This window comes from Pistacia vera, unplaced genomic scaffold (genome assembly GCF_008641045.1).
Source record: "Pistacia vera cultivar Batoury unplaced genomic scaffold, PisVer_v2 Contig5, whole genome shotgun sequence".
Classification (NCBI taxonomy): Eukaryota; Viridiplantae; Streptophyta; class Magnoliopsida; order Sapindales; family Anacardiaceae; genus Pistacia; species Pistacia vera.
The window spans coordinates 409,230-433,444 of NW_022196334.1; the positions used below are offsets into that span (position 1 = coordinate 409,230).

Consider the following 24,215-nt stretch of genomic DNA (forward strand, 5'->3'; position numbering starts at 1 on the left):
AACAAACTTAATCCACACTAGTTGATAGCTCCTACTACCAACCTCAAATGCGAAGTAAGCCAAAAACCAATCACACAATACAATGACCAAAGCCATTGTCCTCAAGTGTGATTCTCAATATCAATAGAATGGACACTACATGTTGGCACGTACACACAACAAGTGTACTTCTCTACTATGCCTATGATATGCTTATCAACCTTCGCCTTGGTGAATAAGCAAAATATATCATTTAAGTCGACCACCCATCACGATTAAGGAAAGCTCCAATGACCCTTAACCTCCCACTGGTAGAAGTGTACCCTTCATTTTGGTGAACAGTTCCAACGAACAGTGGTTTGATTAAAGTCATGGTGATGGAACGCATTTTAATTACTGACTTAATATCCTTTATTTGAGGGTTTTTATTTTACGTCTCACCAATTTATTACCTTTTTAGAATGAAATTGATCAGCATGTTATTAAACATTTAACCTTAGCATGCACTCTAAACAAAATATAAACATGCCGAAACATGGCCCGCTAAAACCGATTTCCTTGAACCTAGAGGAATCGGTAGGTCAACCTAGGGTTTAAAAATAAAACTTAGGTCTTCAAGTTTTTCCTCTTCATTTCTCCTCTGTTTCTTCATCACGATTGTTAGAGTCATGAAAGTGACTCTATTTTGATGGTTAAAAGACCCTATGTGTAATTAAATTGAAGTTATATTGAGACAATTGAAGAAATTATGGAATTTTTAATGGAAAATTACATTTTAATTTTTCCTTACAATTTGTGCATGTTTGGAATGATTTTTGAGATGTTGTGAGTCGATATTAGGTTGTGATTTATTGATTAGGTTTGAATTTGCCTCATTTACTTTGTTCAAGGGGTAAATTGTCATATTTTTGGGGGTTGATTTTGTCAGTTTTCATTCATGCAGTGACTGAACTGAATTTTTCAGATTTTGTATAAAAGAAGATGAATAGTTCTAGAACGAACTACTCAGCTCTCCACCCTCATTCCAGCCACTCTCAACCATTTTTCGACGAGTTCCAACAATGATTCACCTCCCAAGAGTGCCGCTTCACCTTCTCTCATCATCTCCTCCACATTTCCACGCTTTCCCGGCGACGCTTCATCTTCCATCATGCAACCCTTCATCTTCCAACCACTTTCCTCCATTTTTTGATGATGATTCATCTACCCAAGAGCTGATCCACCTTCCCCAAGGTCTGATCTATCCTTTCCAAGCTTCGGTTGCAGCCAAACTCGTCAGAATCACATCGTTCCCACCATGCCTCTTCAACTTCCCAGAGTGTTTTCACTCCCTTTATGGAAACGTCTCAACTCCTCAAATACATTTTTGGACTCCGCAGCACCTAATCTATCTTCCCTCATGTTTGCTTGTCATTCTGCCACGGGTCATTGTCTGCACCCCATGAGCGACTGAGCTCCCAATTGCCCATTACAGTCTAGGCGAGACTCGAATCGACACCACAATTCCTCTTCATGATACCTCTCGACTAGTTGGATTGAATCCAGACATTGGACAATTGGTTAATCTTTGTATTCAGTATATTTATTTTCGTTTGTTGATTGTGATACTGTAATGTAATTTGGATACATAACTTGTTTGAATTGATATGTCCATTGGGTTTATATGTCGATATTAAAGTGATTGCATAATGAATGTTGGCTAGAGAATGCTAAATGTTTATTAATGCTTCTAATTGCTCCGTTTCAGATTGCAATCTAGTATATTTTCATTTGGTAGAATGCTTGATTGAAATTCATTTGTTGTGTGATTGGCTGATTGGATTATACATGTTGATGGATTGTGTTCGTTAGCGTTGTACCAACTAGTGGTATTAATTTGTAGAGTTTTGGTTTGCCAATGATAGTCTTTAGCTAATCGATCTTTATTGAGTCATTAGAGAGACATGATAGATTATACTTAGATATAGTCTTTAACCAATCAATCTATGATTAAATTAGTAGAAAGACAAGATAGATTACACCTAAATTGCTAAAAGACCTTTTTATGATTTGACTGGCCTTGTAGGTTAGGTAGTCTAAGAGTTAGAGGAGAGGAATTGTGGGTGTTAGTCTTGGGTCAAACTGAATCCGTAAGGGTAATGCCTTTATTATAGATTTTTAATTAGTCTCTTTAATTACTTGTTATTAATTAGTTTCCTTAGTTGTTTACTAATCAAATTATCAATTTTTCCTTTCATTAACCCAGGTCTACATTAGGTCATTAGTCTTGCTCCTTGTGGATTCAATTCTGCTTACCACTAACTACGGTATTTAAGTTTAATTTTGTGGCCGTGACGACTAGTTTGAAAAAATTTTGGCATTGTTGCCAGGGAGCAACGTGCTTTTGATCTTATGTGTTTTTGAGTTATGAATTGTTCTTTTTACTTTAAGTTTTCTACATTTTTTTTTTCTATTTTTTTTACTTCATTTCATTTTCATATTAGTTTCAATCGAATAGATTTGTTTTTTTTTTTGTTTTTTGTTTTTTGGTTTTTTCTTTTGTTTTTGTAAGAAGTTTGCAATTGGGGAAACGCTGCAGCGAGTCATGTGAAGTGAAGTGTTGGTGTGAACCGATTATGAAATTCTTTCATCTTTTTAGTTTTATGTTCTGTTTTATTTTTGGTTAATCATTTGTGTGATTGATGGCATGTTTATACTATTAGTTGGGTAATTGTTAGTTTTCCTATTGTCTTGGCATATTTGTTTTATTCCTAGGATTTAATTTTTGTTCTTAGTATTAATTTCTTTTAGGTTGCATTGATAGCTTTAGTTTTGATTAAGCATATTTGTTTGTGTGAATTTTTGTTGGGTAAAGTTTTATTAAATTTTAGATTTGTTTTAGTTTCGTTTTGTGTGCTTATTGAATTTGCTTCTTAGGATTTGCATTTAGTTATTTTTTTATTTACTTCTTTTTTTTTTTTTTTTTTTTTTGAAATTGTTGTTGCGGTTGTTTGTTGAGCTTCTTGTGTGTTTAACTAATGAATGCAAACTAAAAGGTCTTGTAATGAAGAGTTATTGCCTTTGAATCTTGAAATTGTAAGAGGAATCGAAAACAAGTACGTAGGACGGCTGAACAGGATGCACCAACACATGTGCCCCTTAGCCAACATTTTGCACCCACCACCTACACTTTAGCCTCATGTATCTGTATTCCCAACGTCCAGACACAACACTATGAGATCAAAACTAGTGTCATCCAATTGCTGTCAAGTTATTATAGGAATTTAAATGAGGAGCCATACAAACACTTAAATGAATTTTTAGAGGTTTGCTCCATAGTTAGACTTCAAAAATGTGAATGAGGATGTTGTGTGCTTAATTTTATTCCCATTCTCACTTAAAGATCGAGCCAAACAATTGCTCAATTCTTTGGCAGCAAGGTCCATTACCTTTTGGGCCTAAATGCAGTAAGGATTCCTTAAAAAGTATTATCCAATTGGTAAAACCAACAGCATAAGATGAGTCATCACTAGTTTCTCTCAACTAGATGGTGAGGAATTTTATGAGAATTGGGAACATTTGAAGAAAATGCTTAGAAAGTGTCCCCATCATACAATCCCTAGGTGGCAATTACTTTGTAGTTTTTATGATGGACTGACAGAGAGGCATAGGAATATGGTAGATGCCTCTTGTGGGGGAACATTTATGCACAAGGACGAGAATGAGTTATGGCAACTCTTCAAGATCTTAAGTGAAAATTCAATGCACCACATTTCTGCATCTAAAATACCTATCTCAGGGCAACCATCCAAGAAGGGTGGCATGTATTAGGTGTCACGGTTAGATGACATTAGTTCCAAGCTAGAGGTGTTGGCCCACTAGTTTGACAAGTTTGTATCTATGCAAGGGCAGCCCTCTACACAATCATCTTAGAATAGGGCAAACCAGGATGTTTTCATCATGCATTCCAATCTTGACCATCCAATTGAGGAACCTGCCCCGACTCTTTTGAGGAGCAAGTGCAAGTTGCACAAGGATTCCAGAGAAGAAACAATCCGTACTTGAACACATACAATCCTGAGTGGCATAACCACCTAATTTTTCATGGAAGCTGATGCGTGTTTCCTACAACTTGCAATATGTAGCAAGTATACTAATTGCACAAGTAATATAATGATGAGTAGAGATCGTTCCCACGAGGATTGTTAGCTAACCACAAAGTATTCTACTGTTCTCTAGTTGGAGCAATCAAAATCTTTGGATTGATGGGAGCTAATTATAACTAATCTGAACAATAACTATTAAACTAAAATTTAACTAAAGATTGCAAGATAAAATTTCAGAAAAATCAATTCAAGTAAAACGGGTAGGGTTTTGACTTCGTTCGGATTTTATGGGTTAAACCTAAAAATTACACTACATTCACACTCATATGCATTGATTGTAAACCGAACTCACTAAGGTGTTAAACATACCTTCTCAGGATATGTTTTCCTATTCTTCCTTTTTAACCTTCCGCACCCAACAATTTGAAGGTTAACAATTCCAAACTTGTTAAGCATAAGAATCCTATAATGATTTCATTAATTCTTGAATCTTCTCTAGCATCCAATACTATAATGGTGATTACCCGAGAAGCCTAACATGATTCATTTCTCAATCTCATCATGTTCATCACATAAAGCATTAAAAATCAGAGTAAACACACAATCAAAACATAGTCATATGAATATAACGTGATCAATATTTAACCCATTAGAAATCCGAATTACAATCAAAACCCTAACCCAAAATGAGTTAGTTCATAGCTAAATTAACACTACACTTAAGAAAAACGAAAATAATCAAGTTCAACATAATGAAAAGTAAGAGAGAAAATAAGAAATCCCCCCAATTGATGAATCCTTCGGTTCCAAATCAGTTATTCACCCTCTCAAATCCTAAAAATCTCCAAGCTTAATCCAAAAAAAATGAAAAAGTTGCTAACCCTACTTCCTGCACGACCCTGGGCAAAAAGGTTAAGTTTTTCTTTTGTACCTCACCCTAATTTTCCAAGAAAAATACGCACAACGTAAAACTGTGCGTTTTACAAAACTGAAAATTACGACTGTCGCCGCGGCGAAGAAAGCCTTAGACTTGTTCGTGTCTGCCGTACTTCGCCGCGGCGAAGGACAATTCTTCGCCGGGGCGAAGCTACTTGAAAGGTTCTGAATTTACAGAACTGCCACTCTGCTTGCTTCTTTTGCGTTCTTCTTCGATTCTCGGTGCTCTTCCTTTGGAACAAGCCTCATCGTGCTTTGTCCTGCTTCAGAACTCTTCTAACTTCTGAGATCCACTAACTTCTTAGTCAAAACTTCCAATTTTGTCCTTATTTGCTCAAAATGTCCATTTTAACCTGAAACACAGAATGTAAAGAATTAAACAACAATTCAGGTCAAAATGCAACAAAAAGTACTTGAAATCCGACTAAAAAGACTAATGAAAACTGTATAATCCACGGATTATCAAATACCCCCAAACTAAAGATATGCTCGTCCCCGAGCATACGGTACAAAATCAACGAAAACAAAAACATTGAAAAATTATTATAAGGAAATGTTCAACACTCCAAGAAGTTATAAGCATTATCGACTGTCTTCCTCAATCGGTCCATCCAGTAGGTGATCCCCACTTCAATCCACATCCCAACTTCCCGGATTATTTTATGCAAAAATGTAAAGTACATCAAATAGTGGTAGACTCCATAAGCCTAAATATCGAACTACTCTCCACTAATGAGGACTAAACACAGATGAGAATCAAAAGGTCTTTAAAAGCTTGTAACGTTAGGCTTGGGTAGTAGGTTCCAAGAAAAGGATAGGAAAAACAAAGTAGGAGAACTCAATTTTTCTCATGCAAACACTCAAGTCAAATCGGACTCTACTTCTTTTCAACCAACAATCAATGTGTCCACTTATTAACCATCCTCAAACTCGTATCCTTCTTATTTTTGATACCACAAATGCACGAGTTTAAGGTGTAAGTGGCGTTGTTAAACCTGATGTCGCCAAGTACTGCTATGCAGTTTTTAAGGTGGTTACTAGTTTCCAGCCGATATACCCTTAAACCCGGCAAATTTTTTTTTTTTTTTTTTTTTAATGAAAATAACATGAATTGAGGTGAACTACCTCTTTTTATTTTTATTTCCCTTCTCACAACCCCTAAACTATTCGTTTGGCTTATTCGTACAACTCTTATTCCATTCTTTGTGTTTGCACTACGGTCGAATTCTCCTAAGGGTACGATAAAGTGTTTAGGGTAACAGGGTTGGATAATTTTCGGTTTGCAAAAAGAAATAAAGAAATACTGATTCATACGGCTCAAACGGGTGACTAGGGACAATTTCATTCTGGGTCAGCTAGAAAGGCTCAAATGTTCCAAAAAGAATGCCTAAATCATCTCCTCAACCATGTCTAACCCTAGAATTTGCCTCAAGCACTTCTCTACTAGGTTCTAGAGTCCACCAACATTATCAAACTTCGCCTAATCACATAAAATGAATCTAAGCATGCCGAAATAAATGAAAATTGTGGTTGAACCACTCAACAAACCTCAATCAAAATTTAGTCAATAAGAAAAACTTGAAGAAATGCTTAACATTTCTCAACAATAAAATTGCAACAACCCTATTCTTATCATTGAATTATACACTTCATCATTGGCAAAAACAAACAAACTAAAGAAAAATAACTAAAAAAAAAAAAAAAATTTTTTTTTTTTGTTTTTTTTTTCAGTTTAAGGTGTACGCGGCGTTGTTATACCAGAAGTCGCCAACTCCTGCTAGGAAGTTTTTAACGCAGTTACAGGTTTCCAGCCAATATACCCCTTAAACTAGGTTTTTTTCTATTTCCCTACCCCCAAACTAAACCGGACATTGTCCCCAATGTTCCATAATGCATGGATCAGGAATAGAGAATAATAAAAACAACAAAGGTACGAGAGTGCTCCCTGGTTAATCCGTGAGATGTCGCTCCACAATGAACACCCAATCTCGGACTTTTCATCACCCAAACTCTGTCAAAATAATTGAAATTGTGTGTCCCTTATGTTAGCACAAATTCACAATTAACTTGAAAATATTACAACCTATTCTCGTCCTTTCAACAACTACAAATTAAAAGCAACAACTAAACAACTAAAGAAAATCCAAAACCAAAATAAAAATGAGTTTAATGTTAAGAATGAACAACCAAACCAAATGAAAACAATTAAACAAAACAAAACAAATAAAAACAGGTGCTCCAGCTCAGTCTTCTTCTTCCTCTGTTTCCTCATCTTCCTCTTCTTCCTCGGAGTCCATGTACTCATCTGAGTTCTAATCAGCCCATTGGTATGCTGAAGTGTCCACGTTGAGCTCCGTAAAGCTATTCTACAACAGTTGATGCATCATCTGAGTCTGCTCTACCACCCAATCCTGACGTCTTTTCATATATTTCATTAAACCCATCATCTGCTGCATCATTTCTCTCTGTGTAGCTGTGGAGCTGACTGATGTGGTAGGGCCTGTTCGCTGCCTTTTTGCCCCTGCTCTTGGTTGTGCAGCTTCCTGACGGTTAAAGTGCTTCCTGTAATACTCTGAATCTAGAATTGGGGTAGCATGGATTCGGCGCTCGTCATCCTGAACTTGGATTCTGGCATTGAGGTACAAGGCTGTGATGAGATGTGGGAAACAGTAACTAGTTTGCCCCGTTTTGGATGCTAGTTTGATGCTGTTGAAAATTATGTCTCCCACATCCATACTCTTCCCTGTGGCAATAGAGTAGAGCAAAACTGCCTTCTCGTGAGTTACGGTGCTATAATACGATTCCGGCATTAGTTTCGCACAGACAAAGTATTGCCACAGCCGAGCCATCGGTGTCAACTGTGTTCCCTTGAGTGTCTTTTTCTGTTTCTTTGACACTTCCCACTTGGCCCCTGGTTTTGCAATGACCGGAAGGATTAAATTGTCATCAATGTGTGATCTCTTGAACCTTATGTATTCATCCTGATCAAGGTTAGATAGGTTGTAAAACTGATTGATCACCCTGTCCGTAAATGGCACATCAACCCCTCTCACATAAACTGTACCTTCCTGACACTCCGGGAGATTGGCATAAAACTCCCTTACTAGCGGCTCAACAACCGCTAGCTCAGGAGCTCTCATAAACATGTCCCAACGTCTCCCTCTACTTCAGTCAACGGCCTGAGTAGCGGTTAAACCACGCTCTGGGATGATACCCTTATCCTTCCTTTGGATTACCGCCTCATACCTTTTGTGGACTTCATCATTAACAAAGCGGTTATCCACTTGCTTTCCTTTGCCCTTACCCTTGTATGGCTGCTTAACTTTCGGAGCCATCGTTCACACTACAATTCCACTCCAAAATTATAACCCAAAAAATTCAGACCTACTTGTTCTACGCAGCCACTTCAAACCTGCAAAAACAACCCACACTTCCAAAAATTCGCAATTCAACCCCCAAACTTCGAATTTTCAATTCAGCACAAACACTCCACAAATTCAATACCCACACTCCTAACAATCACTTAAAGCCCAAACAACTCTTCCTTAAGCAATATCAATACTCAAAAGCACCCAATAATTCTCAAGTCAATCGCAATAAAATTTTCAGATCTATGATTATAAACTTGAAATTTTTCGATAAAAAGCCTTGGGTTATTGAGATCTTACCAAAATGAAGGAGTATTCGCCACCAATTGAACCGGAAACAACCCAGATTGAAAAACCCCAAATTTTTTATCCAGAAATTTTCGCGAAAATTGTTGTTGAAATGGGTTATTTTGGTGTTTAGGAATGTTATAGAGTAAGAAATTTGGTTGGAGAAGCACTAGGGAAGCAAAATATTGAATTTTGAAAAATTTTCTCTCAAATGGAAGTGAAGGGATGCGTGAAAAATGAAAAAGAAAAGTTAGTATTTATAGAAAAGCGGCTTCGCCGTAGCGACGTTCTTCGTTATGAACCCTAAAAAAAAATTCCTAGGTTTCGCCGTGGCAAAGAAGTTTCCTTTGCCAAGGCGAAACCTTCCCGAGAGCCCAAGGCTTACTTCGCCTCGGTGAAGAAACTTTCTTCGCCACAGCGAAATCCCTTAGGAAAATTTTCACAAAAAAATTTTTCTTTCTTCGCCTCGGCAAAGACAAATCCTTCGCCAGGGCGAAAGTGTCCAGCAGCCATCAACATTTTTTCAAGGTCTCTTTGCCCCGGCGAAGAAGTATTCTTCGCCGCGGTGAAGTCTGGGAATTTTTTATTTCTTTCTTTTGATGAAAACTCAACCTGAAACACCCAAAAACACACATATTAAAAATCATACAAACTCAAAATGAAATCAAACAAATTCAAAACAAAACTAAAATGAAAAACAAAACAATTAAGGATACTTGGGTTGCCTCCCAAAAAGCGCTTGTTTATAGTCGATAGCTTGACTCTCTTAATCCCTTAAGTTGGGATGTCAAGCCGGATTGGGATGGAATTGTAACTCATCACCCCATCAATGTATGGCTTCAATCTCTGTCCATTAACCGTGAATGTGCCTTTATCTTCATGTATAACTTCCACTGCTCCGGCTGCATAAATCCTTGTAATAGTGAATGGTCTGGACCATCTAGACTTAAGTTTTTTGGAGAAAAGCCTAAGTCTGGAGTTGAACAACAACACCTTCTGCCCTACTTCGAAATCCTTTCTTCGGATATGCTTGTCATGCCACCTTTTTGTCTTCTCCTTATAGATCCGGGCATTTTCATATGCTTCGAGACGAAACTCATCGAGTTCGTTCAAAGTCAGCATCCTTTCTTCTCCAGCAGCTTTTAATTCCATGTTTAGCTGCTTGACTGCCCAATATGCCTTATGCTCGAGTTCAACCAACAAGTGGCACGCTTTCCCATAAACCATCCTGAATGGAGACATTCCGATCGGAGTCTTGAAAGAGGTTTGGTATGCCCACAGCGCATCATCCAGCTTCCGTGACCAATCTTTCCGAGATGCATTAACTGTCTTTTCTAGAATCCCCTTGAGTTCTCTATTCGACAGTTCCACTTGCCCACTCGTTTGTGGATGGTACGGTGTTGCAACTCTATGTGTTACTCCATATTTGCTCAACAGTGCATCCATTTGCCTATTACAAAAATGAGATCCTCCATCACTAATGATTGCTCGTGGTACCTTAAACCTTGAGAAAATATTCTTCCTCACAAACTTAATCACTACCCTAGCATCATTAGTCGGCAATGCAACTGCCTCAACCCACTTCAACACGTAATCCACCGCTACCAAGAAAAACGTGTTCCCAAAAGAACTTGGAAACGGACCCATGAAATCTATCCCCCACACATCAAAAAGTTCAACCACCAGGATGTTGTTCAATGGCATCTCATCTCTTTTTGAAATATTACCCATCCGTTGACATTGGTCACACTCTTGAATCATTCGGAAGGAATCCCTGAAGAGGGTTGGCCAATAAAATCCCGATTGTAAAACCTTGGCTGCTGTTCTAGCTCCCCCAAAATGGCCACCTACTTCCTTCTCATGACAATGCCTTAGGATGCTCTTCATCTCCTCCTCCGAGACACATCTCTGTATCATTCGATCAGTACAGTGTCTGTATACAAACGGTTCTTTCCAAAATTAGTACTTCAAATCTGAGAAAATTTTTCTCCTTTGTTGATACGTCATACCACTTGGGAGCACCCTTGACGACAAATAGTTTGCAAAATCCGCATACCATAGTGCTTCTTCCACTCTCATCAACTTCTCATCCGGAAACATTTCTGTAATTGGCATTTCCTCCTCAATTCCCTTGCTTGGTCTCTCGATTCTCGACAAGTGATCAGCCACCAAATTTTGTGACCCCTTCTTATCTCGAATTTCCAACTCGAACTCCTGCAGTAGTAAAATCCATCTTATCAGCCGAGGTTTTGCTTCTTGCTTTGCCAATAGTTGTCGGAGTGCTGAATGGTCCGTGTAGACGATCACCTTTGCACCTAACAAATAAGAATGAAACTTGTTAAAAGCAAAAACTACAGCCAACAATTCTTTTTCAGTGGTGGTGTAATTCAATTGTACATCAACGAGTGTTTTACTAGCATATTGAATTACATGCAACACTTTATTTTTCCTCTGTCCTAAAACTACCCCTAAAACAAAGTCACTATCATCACACATCAATTCGAAGGGTAGTCCCCAATCGGGAACTGCAATAATAGGTGCAGATACTAATAATCTTTTCAGAGTTATAAAGGCATGCATGCAATCATCGTTAAAGTCAAAAACAACATCTTTATTAATAAATTGCAAAAGGGTTTAGAAATCTTAGAAAAATCCTTGATGAAGCGTTTGTAAAACCCCGCATGCCCCAGGAAACTTCGAACTGCTTTGACATTTGACGGTGGTGGCAACTTCTTGATCACTTCTGTCTTTGCTCGATCAACTTAATTCCATCCTTGGAGATCCTATGCCCGAGCACTATTCCCTCTTGGACCATGAAGTGACACTTTTGTCCCAATTAAGCACCAGGTTCGTCTCTACATCGCTGCAAAACAAAAGACAGATTAGTTAGACAGCTATCAAATGATGAACAAAAACTGAGAAGTCATCCATGAAGACTTCTATAAACCGTTCCACCATGTCCCCAAAGATTGACATCATGCATCTTTGAAATGTTGCTGGTGCATGCATACCAAAAGGCATCCTTCCGTAGGCAAATGTGCCGTAGGGACAAGTGAAGGTCATTTTCTCTTGATCCTCAGGAGCGATGGCAATTGATTATATCCTGAATACCCATCCAGAAACAATAATAGGCATGTCCTGCCAACCTCTCCAACATCTGATCAATGAAAGGTAATGGAAAGTGATCTTCTTGTCGCCTCATTCAACTTACGGTAATCAATGCATACCTCCAACCGTCACCGTCCTCGTTGGTATCAACTCATTACTCTCATTTTCACCACAATGATACCTCCCTTCTTCGGAACCACTTGTACCGGGCTCACCCATGGGCTATCAAAAATAGGATAAATGATCCCCGCATCTAAGAGTTTTACCACCTCCTTTCTCATTACTTCCTTCATCGAAGGATTCAATCTCCGTTGTGTTGTACCCTAGGTTTAAAATCATCTTCCATGAGTATCTTAGCATACAAAATGATGGCGAGATACCTCTAATGTCCGAGATGTCCATCCAATTGCTAGCCTATGTTCCTCAGCACCCTAATCAACCACTCTTCCTCTATGTACTCAAATCTGAACTAATAATCACCCGGAAAAGTTTCTGAGTCCCCTAGATAAGCATATTTGAGGTGGAAGGTAAAGTTTTAATTCAAGCTTTGGAGGTTTCATTTTTCTCCTTTCCTTCTCTTTGTCAAAATCAAACTCCTCAAATTCTACATCCTGACTCTCATCAATCGGTTGAAGTGCTTTTAACATCCTAGCACAATCATTCCTCTCGACTCTTCTACCTCTACTATTTTGATTTGGCTATACAAGCTTCTAGAGGGAAGTGGGGTGTTTTCTTCCATGGATTCCTCAACCAATTTGTTCACGACATCTACACTAAAACATGAATCCGTTTCAGCTGAAAACTTCATCGCCTCAAGACATTAAAAGTCACGTTTCATTTGAACCCTCAACAGTAACTTTCCTTCCTGTACATCAATTAGTGCTCTCCCTGTGGCCAAGATGGTCGGCCCAAAATCAGAGGAATTTCCTTATCTCTTCCATGTCCAACACCACAAAATCTGCTGGAAAAATTATCTTCCCTACCTTTACCAACACATCCTCTACTATCCCTTGGTGTTTTATTGATCTATCGCTAGTTGCAACGACATGGTCGTTGACTTCACCTCACCAATTCCCAATCTCCTGAAAACAGAAAAGGGCATCAAATTAATACTAGCTCCTAGACACACAAAAACACGATCAAATGTAATATTTCCTATAAAAGGAATAGTAAAACTCCCTGGATCTTTAAGTTTAGAGGTAACTTCTTCTGGGGATGGCACTACACTCCTCGTGAGCATCACCGTTTCCTCATCGTCTAGCTTCCTTTTGTCGATAAGATCTCCTTGAGGAACTTTGCATAGCTCGGCATCTGCTGCAATGATCTGCAAAAGGAATATTAATGTGCAATTTTTTAAAAATTTCAATAAACTTTGAAAATTGCTTATCCTGATCTTTTTTCTTCAATCTGAGGAAAAGGCACGGGTGGGTGTGATGTGCCAACTCTGGTGGTATCTCGGGGAATGGCAATTTCTCCTCTTCTGGTCCTTCATTCTGTTCTTTTTTTTTCTCCTCCAAACCATTTGGTTTCTCTTCAGCAACTATCTCTCATCAATTTCCTCATCCAACTCTTCCTTTCGGGTTGCTCAACCTTCTTGGTAGCTCGCCTAACTCTTCCAAAACTGTCCTACTTCTTAAAGTGATGGCGTTAGCTTGCTCACGTGGGTTGGTCACTGTATTACTTGGTAAGGAACCCTACGGTCTCTCATTCAATTTCTCGGCCAATTGGCCCACCTGTACCTCGACTCTGAATAGACGCCCCTGATTTCTAAAATTCGTCCTCGTCTCACTCATAAATCTGTGGTCTCTTACATGAATTTCCCAAACATATCTTCCAACTTTGTCACTCTCTGATCTCCCGGTTGGTTATTCACCCCTGGTTGGTTATTTGGAACGTCCTCTGGTTCCATTGGTTATTTTGCTGGTTCAGATTTCAAGCTAGATTCGGATGATTTCTCAAACCCGGGTTGTATGTGTTGGAGTAGGGTTGTTTGGTTGTCTCTGTACATACCAAGTAGTTCACTAGCTCCGTTGATGAAGATGACGAAGCAAATGTGTCCAAATTGACACTCGCTGCTTACATGATTTCCTGCACAAAAATCACATGTTTGTTGAGGTGCTTGAATAGAGTTACCTGCATAGTTCCAACTGTTTCTGAAGTGCCGTGAGTTGGGCTGAGATGGCTGTGAATGCATCAACTTCATGAAGACCCAAAGATTTCTTGGTGTGGCTCTCTCATTCCATCTTGATAGTTGTTGCTGCTAGAACCTCAAGCAACTCATAGGCCTCTTCTGGTGTCTATTCTACAAGGCCCCTTCTGAAGCTGCATCACATGGTTTGTACATTACTCATCAATCCATTGTAGAAGTTTGGACTTGAAGCCAAATTGGTAAACGATGGTTGTGGCTTTCTCATTAACTCCTTGTATCTCTCCCAAGCCTCATACAATGACTCGGAATAATCCTGTAGAAATGATGTGATACATTTCTCAATTTTGTGATTTAGTTGGGAGAAAGAACTTGGTAAGGAATTTATGTGCTAGATCATTCCAGTGTTATAGGTCCGGTGAAATGCCATTAACCACCCCTTGGCCTTATCTCCCAATGAGAATGGGAATAATCGTAGCTAATAGCGTCATTCAACACTCCATTTGACTTGAAGGTGTCACAAATTTCCAAGAAATTTGCAATGTGCTGATTCGGATTTCCTTCAAGTCACCATTGAACCTAACCGACTGCTGGATCATCTGGATGATTACCGGCTTGATCTCCAAGTTGTTTGCTTGCACCGTAGGTCTAGTATGCTCGACACACTACCATTCACTGTGGCAATAGAAAATTCCCTCAATGTGTTCTCTGGTTCAGCCATTTCAACAACTATTTCTTTTGCTTCTATAACTAAATCCTCTCTTTCTTTCTCTCTCTGTTACATTCTAATGGTCCTCTCAAGCTCAAGGTCAAAGGGATCACTGGTTGACGTCTGTTCTTCGAATAACTACAAAAACAGAATGAAGGAAAGTGAGATCACAAATCAACTGAAATTAAAAAAAAAAAAAAAAACTCAAATCTAGATAACTATAGAAAGACTCAATGTTAACTTAAAACTATCCCGACAACGGTGCCAAAAACTGATGCATGTTTCCTACAACATGCAATTTGTAGCAAGTATACTAATCGCACAAGTAATATAATGATGAGTAGAGATCGTTCCCACGAGGATTGTTAGCTAACCACAAAGTATTCTACTGTTCTCTAGTTGGAGCAATCAAAATCTTTGGATTGATAGGAGCTAATTATAACTAATCTGAACAATAACTATTAAACTAAAATTTAACTAAAGATTGCAAGATAAAATTTCAGAAAAACCAATTCAAGTAAAACGGGTGGGGTTTGACTTCTTCGGATTTTACGGATTAAACCTAAAAATTACACTACATTCACACTCATATGCATTGATTATAACCGAACTCACTAAGGTGTTAAACATACCTTCTCAGGCTATGTTTCCTATCTTCCTTTTAACCTTCCGCACCCAAACATTTGAAGGTTAACAATTCCAAACTCGTTAAGCATAACAATCCTATAATGATTTCATTAATTCTTGAATCTATCCTAGCATCCAATACTATAATGGTGATTACGAGAAGCTAACATGATTCATTTCTCAATCTCATCATTCATCACATAAAGCATTAAATCAGAGTAAACACACAATCAAAACATAGTCATATGAATATAACGTGATCAATAATAACCCATTAGAAATCCGAATTACAATCAAAACCCTAACCCAAAATGAGTTAGTTCATAGCAAATTAACACTACACTTAAGGAAACGAAAATAATCAAGTTCAACATAATGAAAAGTAAGAGAGAAAATAAGAAATCCCCCCAATTGATGAATCCTTCGGTTCCAAATCAGATCTCCACCTCTCAAATCTAAAAATCTTTAAGCTTAATCCAAAAAAAGTGAAAAGATCAAAAACTTGATGCGTGTTTCCTACAACATGCAATATGTGCAAGTGTACTAATCGCACAAGTAATATAATGAGAGTAGAGAACGTTCCCACAAGGAGTTAGCAACCACAAAGTATTCTACTGTTCTTTAGTTGGAGCAATCGAAATCTTTGGATTGTGGGAGCTAATATAAACTAATCTGAACAATAACTATTAACTAAAGTTTAACTAAAGATTGCAAATAAAATTTCAGAAAAACCAATTCAAGTAAAACGGGTAGGGTTTTGACTTCGTTCGTGGATTTTATGGGTTAAACCTAAAAATTACAACATTCACACTCATATGCATTGATTGTAAACCGAACTCACAAGGTGTTAAACATACCTTCTCAGGCTATGTTTTCCTATCTTTCTTTTTAACATTCCGCACCCAACAATTTGAAAGGTTAACAATTCCAAACTCGTTAAGCATAACAATCCTATAATGATTTCATTAATTCTTGAATCTATCTCTAGCATCCAATACTATAATGGTGATTACCCGAGAAGCCTAACATGATTCATTTCTCAATCTCACCATGTTCATCACATAAAGCATTAAAAATCAGAGTAAACACACAATCAAAACATAGTCATATGAATATAACGTGATCAATAATTAACCCATTAGAAATCCGAATTATAATCAAAACCCTAACCCAAAATGAGTTCATAGCTAAATTAACACTACACTTAAGAAAAACGAAAATAATCAAGTTCAACATAGTGAAAAGTAAGAGAGAAAATAAGAAATCCCCCCAATTGATGAATCCTTTGGTTCCAAATCAGATCTTCACCCTCTCAAATCCTAAAAATCTCTAAGCTTAATCCAAAAAAAATGAAAAAGTTGCTAACCCTACTTCCTGCACGACCCTGGGCAAAAAGGTTAAGTTTTTCTTTTATACCTCGCCCTAATTTTCTAAGAAAAATACGCACAACGTAAAACTGTGCGTTTTACAAAACTAAAAATTACGACTTTCGCCGCGGCGAAGAAGAAACGTCGCTGCGGCGAAGAAAGCCTCAGACTTGTTCATGTCTGCCATACTTCGCCGTTGCAAAAGACAATTCTTCGCTGGGGCGAAGCTACTTGAAAGGTTCTGAATTTACAGAATTGCCACTCTGCTTGCTTCTTTTGCTTTCTTCTTCGATTCTCGGTGCTCTTCCTTTGGAACAAGCCTCATCGTGCTTTGTCCTGCTTCAGAACTCTTCTAACTTTTGAGATCCACTAACTTCTGAGTCAAAACTTCCAATTTTGTCCTTATTAGCTCAAAATGTCCATTTTAACCTAAAACACAGAATGTAAAGAATTAAACAACAATTCAGGTCAAAATGCAACAAAAAGTACCTAAAATCTGACTAAAAAGACTAATGAAAACTGTATAATCCACGGATTATCAGAAGCCACAACCACCTCAGAATGCCCCCAATAATATGCCATACAGGAACAATCCTTCCAATCAGTGAAGCAATTATAGGGAGCAACCTTCAAGCCAATCACCCACCCAACCTAGGATCCCACCTCCCGTTTAGCAGCCTACTCCAATGTCTGGTTCACTGGAATCAATGATGGCTCAAATGCTTCAAACCATGCAGGAACAAAAAGCTGACATGAATGCTAGGTTCCAAGATTTAGAGCAAAATACCCAACTATTATATTCTCATTCCCAATCCATTAGTAAGCTAGAGACCCAGATTAGTCAAATAGCCAAAGTAGTCAATAGGAGGGATCCAGGCCAACTACCTAGTCAAGTTGTTAGTAACCCCAATGGTGTCCATCATCAAAGTGGGTATCATGAACAAGCTAATGTCGTGATGACCCTAAGGACTGGTCGAGAGTTGGTTAGGCCTGAGAGGGAATTAGATGTCAAGGTTGGAAAGAACTTGAATTTAGATAGGAACCACAACAACAGGGTTGAGAGAGAACCAACCTTATAGTCAATTATGCAGGGAACGCGTAAGGAGAAAGTTAGGGAGAAGGAACCATCTCTTGCATCTTACATTCCTAGAGCACCATTTCTTTAGTGTTTAAAGTCTCACAATGTACCAAATTATAAGAAAAATACTAGGATTGAGGAAATGGTTAAGCTATTCAAACAAGTACAAATTAACATCTCATTGTTAGAAGCCATTAAGCAAGTTCCTACCTATGCTAAGTTCCTAAAAGACTTGTGCACACAAAAGAGACGCATTAATCCTCACACACCTAAGATTGTCCATTTATCGACAAATGTAAGTACGGTTGTTTCAAACTGCCTTCCCCAGAAATTAAAGGATCCTGGTATTATTTCCCGTGTGATAGGTAACATCACTATTGAGAGAGCACTCCTTGGCTTAGGGGCAAGTGTGAATTTATTGCCTACTTTGGTATGTAAGCAATTCAATCTAGGTGAACTTAAGTCTACTAAAATCATCCTTCAGTTAGCTGATCGTTCAGTTAAGATGCCCAGAGGCCATATTGAAGACGTGTTAGTAAAGGTTGAGGACTTATATTTTCCGATGGATTTCCTTGTCGTAGACATGGAATATCCTAATAGTTGTAGCATGCCACCAATTATCTTAAGGAGACTTTTTCTAGCAACTACTAATGCCTGCATTAATTATAGGTTGAGTGAGATGGAGGTGTCATTCGGGAATAGGAAACTTAGGCTTAATATGTTTCACACTGGTTTAGGACCAGTGCATGAGTATGTTAATGAGTGTTTCATGGTTGAGTACATCGACTGTCTAGTGGAAACTCATACTCCACAGTCGTTGCCTGAGGACATTGGTTACACTTGTTTGAAGCCATCTATTGAGGATGTAGTAAGTATGAGTGCTTTATCTGAAATTCAGGGGTTGGTGCGGATTTAGATGGCCTGTCCACTTCAATAGGTAGACACTGGACCATTTTGTCTAAGCATTTATCATCTTTGTCTAGGATACCAAAGCTGCAGTCAATTGAATCACCACCAGTATCAAAACCTTTTTCTGATTTGCGAGGGTTATGTAATAGACTGCTAACATTTCAACCACCGTAGTCATTTAAGCACCAAGTATGGCTGAAGACTTTAAACTTAGTGCTTGGGGGAGGCAACCCACTTTTGTAAATACTTCTTTATTACTTTAATGTTTTTGTTGTTTTTGTCATTGCAAGATTTTCCATACTTGTGTCATGGTTGAGTGCTCATGTGGTCTGGTCATGGAATGTTTCTCAACATGCTCAGCAGCCCTCGTTGGTGACGACCTCGTCATTGTCCCTCGGGTTGTATCTCTCCACCCTATATGTCGTTATTATTGGATATGTTCTCAAATGTGTTGGACTATTTTAATTGTTATTGATTTTATTGCCATTTGAGATCATTTCATGTTAAGTTGGGGAGAATGTTTGTTGTTGTGAGTCATACTAGACAATGAAATTTGAAGTTGGGGAGAAGTGTTGATTGTTTGTGCATTGAGTTGAAGAATGTGTGTTGATTGATTATGCGTTGTGTTGTACTTAAATTTTGGTGTCATGATTATGTTTTTTAGGAAATATTTTGAATCTTACTCTTGTAAGTCCAAAAGTAGAAGAAGTGAAGTAAAGTGAGCTATCTTTAAAAAATATATATAAAAAAAAAAAAATTCATGAAGTCATGCATAATCACCATTTTAGAAGCAATTGAGGTGCTAGTTAAAAGGTTTTGTGAGGTTTTTGAAAATGGTTTGTTGCAACATGGTCTTAAACATTGAATTATTGTTTCTGTTATGTGTTAGGTTTGTCCATAATTGTGGTTAGACATTGTTTTGTGCGAATGTCATGTGTTTTAGTTTTTGAGCAAGTCTCCCACAATCTTTACATGCCCATGGAGGAAATTTTCATTTATTATCTTGCATGTGAATGTCATGTGTTAATCTTTGTCTTTGGAATTGCTTAAATGTTGCTTGATGATTTTCTTTTGATTTGTAGCCTAGTTGACTCAAGTAAGTAAGCCGAGGGGTGTTCTACACCTAAACCCCTAAAGTTATCTAACTTGGGAGCAGTTGGCCTAAAGCTCGTTACATGAGTCCTCTAGAAAGCTTAATAGGTCATTACATAGATCATGAGTTTTAAATTAAAAAAAAAAAAAAAAAATCTTGACTTGTCGCCTAGTTGGTTCGAGTAAGTAAGTTCGAGGGGTGTTCTACACTTAGTGCCCTATAGTCACCTAGTTTGGGAGTCATTGACTGAAAGCCCGTTGCACAAACATTCTAGAAATCTTAAGAAATTAAGACAAGACAAGAAAGAAAAAGAAAAGAAATCAAGTGATGAATGAAAAATATATTATATGTTAAAATCTTGTGTAGAAAATGAGCATTATATTGCATGTACATAAGTTAGGGAATTTTGCATGGCATTTTGGCCTTATTATATGAACATGAGATGTGTGTTTAAGAAGCTTGAATGGAGATAGGAAAATCTTGACAAAAACTTTAGTTCTTTATTTAGGATTGTGTTGTTTACATGTTATGCTCAAATTCTTCAATTTACTTTTTGATGAATGTCTTGGTTGTTGATGAATATGATTGTCTATGGTTTTGTGAGAATGTCGAAAAAGTTTCTTTTACTTTACTTGAGGACGAGCAAAGAGTAAGTTGGGGAGTGTGTTAGAGTCATGAAAGTGACTCTATTTTGATGATAAAAAGACCGTATGTGTAATTAAATTGAAGTTATATTGAAACAATTGAAGAAATTATGGAATTTTTAATGGAAAATCACATTTTAATTTTTCCTTACAATTTGTACATGTTTGGAATGATTTTTGAGATGTTGTGAGTCAATATTAGGCTATGATTTCTTGATTAGGTCTGAATTTGTCTCATTTATTTTGTTCAGGGGTTAAATTGTCATATTTTTGGGGGTTGATTTTGTCAGTTTTCATTCATGCAATGACTGAAAAGGTTTTCCAGATTTTGTGTAACAGAAGATGAATAGTTCCAGAATGAACCAGCCAGCCCTCCACCCCCATTCTGGCCACTCTCAACCATTTTCCGATGAGTGCCAACGATGATTCACCTCCCAAGAGTGTTGTTTCACCTTCCCTCATCATCTCCTCCACATTTCCACGCTTTTTTGGTGACGCTTCATCTTCCATCATGCAACTCTTCATCTTTCGGCCACTTTCCTCCATTTTTCAGTGATGATTCATCTACCCAAGAGCCGATCCACCTTCCCCAAGGTTCGATCTATCCTTTTCAAGCTTCGATTGCCGCCAAACTCGTCGAAATCACACCATTTCCACCACGCCTCTTCAACTTCCCAAAGCATTTTCACTCCTTTTCTAGTGACATCTCGGCCACCCAGATACATTTTTGGACTCCCCAGCACCTGATCTATCTTCCCTCATGTTTGCTCGTCATTCCACCATGGGTCACCGTCGGCACCCTGTAAAACCCCTCCAGTCAGGTATCCTCTGAATATCCCTCAATGAGAATCCTGGGGATACATGTTTGGAGAACGAGTTGTATTTAGAAAAAAAAAAAAAAACATGTGTAAGGATAATAATAATAATATCTGAAAAATGCATATAAAATGTGATGCAGGATCCAAACATATAATTTCAAAACTTTAAGAATTTATCCGTAAAATACACAATCGAAACATATTTATAGGGTGGAAGATTCCAAAAGATGTTTCACAAATATTTATCATTTACATTATTTACATCAAGATAAAAACATTGAGATGACAATAAATCATCTCTCCTTACGTGTAGCCCCGCTGTCTCTAGCATCCTTCACTTCTGGTCTACCTGCAAAGCAATCAACAATAAAAGGGTGAGCATTAATCACTCAGTAAGAAATGATCTATTTCATTCTAAATGTGCTATTTGACCTTTATTTAAACATATTTGTTAACACATTACTTATCTTTTACATCTATGGATACTTCCCCTTTTATTTTTATTTTTTTTCCTTTCTATTTCATATGTCTTTCCCATGGCTATATAAACATCAATGCATACACGTATAAATAAGTATGTAAACATAGTGCACGCACATTACATGCCATGATATAACATCTAAATATCATCTAACATGAGTATAAATCATCTCATGATGTAAATAACATCATAACTCATGTAGTGCAACTAAATGCATATGAAGCATTTAACGTGTAGCCGATCGGACTTTTCTTAGCATCTTAAGCACTTTATATCATCTAGCCTCAAATTCATCTAGAGCTCATATCATCGAGAGGCATGCTTACGCGTTATTTAACATCTAAAGCATATATTCATCTTTCCTCAACCGGTATACGAGGATATGCTTACGCGTTTTCCATCGTGTCTATATGCATCTCTATCATGTCTATTTGCATCTCTAACATCTTATGGCATGTAAATACATATTTTGGTGAGCTTAATACTTTTAATTCATCTATGGATTATCAATCCACTTACATTACCTCTTGCTCACATACATCATCTTAAAACATGTATTATATTGCATCTTCATGCCATTTCATAACATTAATCATGTATTAACATCATGACCATGTATATCTTTCAAATATCATCTAACTAATGGGTAAACATTAGTACATGTTATACTTACAATAATACATTAATAATCAATTCATAATCATAAGAATTGATTATGTTAAATCTTAAACTTTAATAACCAGTTTATGCTTCAGGCCATTTTCCATCCTTTTCTCAAACGAATTGGCTCTTGGCATAAACATAAAAGTTATAGGTCTGTGTCTTAGCTTTCTAATGCTTCAAGAATCATCTCATTTCGATTTTTATAACTCAAGTTATGGTCGAAATACAGAAGCAGGGTTACCAAAACCCCTAAGCCCATTAAATCCGAATTTTCATATTAACTATGCCACATCAATTCCTATTGACATTAACCAATAGGTTAACTTGTGGATCAAATAAACCTCCCCTTGATAGTCTTTAACATCTTAAAGGAAGTGTAAAATCTCATTCCCATAATCATCCATTATTGCTATAACATTGTAAGCTAATGCAAACAACACATCAACACTTCTAATAGCAACCATTCAACACCATGTGGCCTCCAATACTACAATTTTTGCCACAATCAGTATCCACACTTCATTTTCTTCAATCAAACATCACAACTCATAAAACATAAAGAGCAATAACTTCATGTATAATGAATTCAAGGCAATAAGTAGAATAAATGAGTTCAACTACACTTGCCATCAACTAATTCTATGCCTTAAAGCCTTAATTTAAGGTTTCATAAAAATCTACAAACCCTAGCATAAACCCTAAAGTCATGGGAGGTTCTTCCTTACCTTTTTAAAGACTTCCTCCAACAAATCCTTTGCCTTTGACTTCTTTTACACCTTAATCCTACATATATAACATTATACCTCAACATCTACCTCAAATCTTCAAATCACATCAAAACTAAAGTTTTTAATCCTTACCTTAAACCCTTCAAATTGAAGATCCAAGGCTCCTATCTTGTTCTCCTTGAAAAATTATGCAAAACTCCTTGAAAACCTAGAGAAAGAAAGCTTGTTTCATGGAAGATTTGAGAGAAAATGGAAGAAATGTTGAAGAAATGCTCTCTCCCTTGGCTTGAACGAATTTCATCTCATTTATAGGAAAATATTTCATTTATTTTCCAAAATTATGCTATTGGCCCAATTATTTTAATTGTATAACTCATAAGTCCTTAATTCTTCATATAAGGGCATTTTGGTCATTTCACACTAGACATAATTATTACTTAATTAATGCCATTAAATGCAATGAAGCCTACTCATTCTTGAATTTTTCAATGCTTATCCATAGGCAAAATGACAATTTCGCCCCTAATGCTTTTCTATGGATAATTGATTTATATCGTTCCAAATGAATCGACTATTTTGCCTTTAGTTAGATTTTATGCATTTTAACATAAAATTAACATCTAAAGGACTATTTTGAGTTAGAAACATACCTTTGATATCTTGGGTATTACACACCTCATGAGCGGCTGAGCTCCCAATTGCCCGTTACGGTTTAGGTGGACCCGGATCAACACCACAATTCCTCTTCATGACACCTCTCGACCAATTGGATTGAATCCAGACATTGGACAATTGGTTAATGTTTTGTATTCAGTATATTTGTTTTCATTTGTTGATTGCGATACTTTAATATAATTTGGATACATAACTTGTTTGAATTGATATGTCCATTGGGTTTATATGTCGATATTAAACTGATTGCATAATGAATGTTGGTTCAAGAATGCTAAATGTTTATTAATGCTAACTTGTTTGAATTGATATGTCCATTGGGTTTATATGTTGAATTCATTAGTTGTGTGATTGGTTGATTGGATTATACACGTTGATGGATTCTGTTCATTAGCGTTGTACCAACTAGTGGTATTAATTTGTAGAGTTTTGGTTAATCGATGATAGCCTTTAGCCAATCAATCTTTGATTGAGTCATTAGAAAGACATGATAGATTATACTTAGATATAGCCTTT

At 37.2% G+C, this 24,215-nt stretch overlaps 1 non-coding gene across 1 annotated transcript; it reads right to left on the reverse strand.

Moving 5' to 3' along the window:
- Window positions 1-3,468: 3,468 nt before the first annotated feature.
- Window positions 3,469-3,575, reverse strand: LOC116105473. The gene has a single exon (XR_004124087.1). It is a non-coding gene; the product is annotated as a small nucleolar RNA R71 (small nucleolar RNA).
- Between the last annotated feature and the right edge of the window lie 20,640 nt (window positions 3,576-24,215).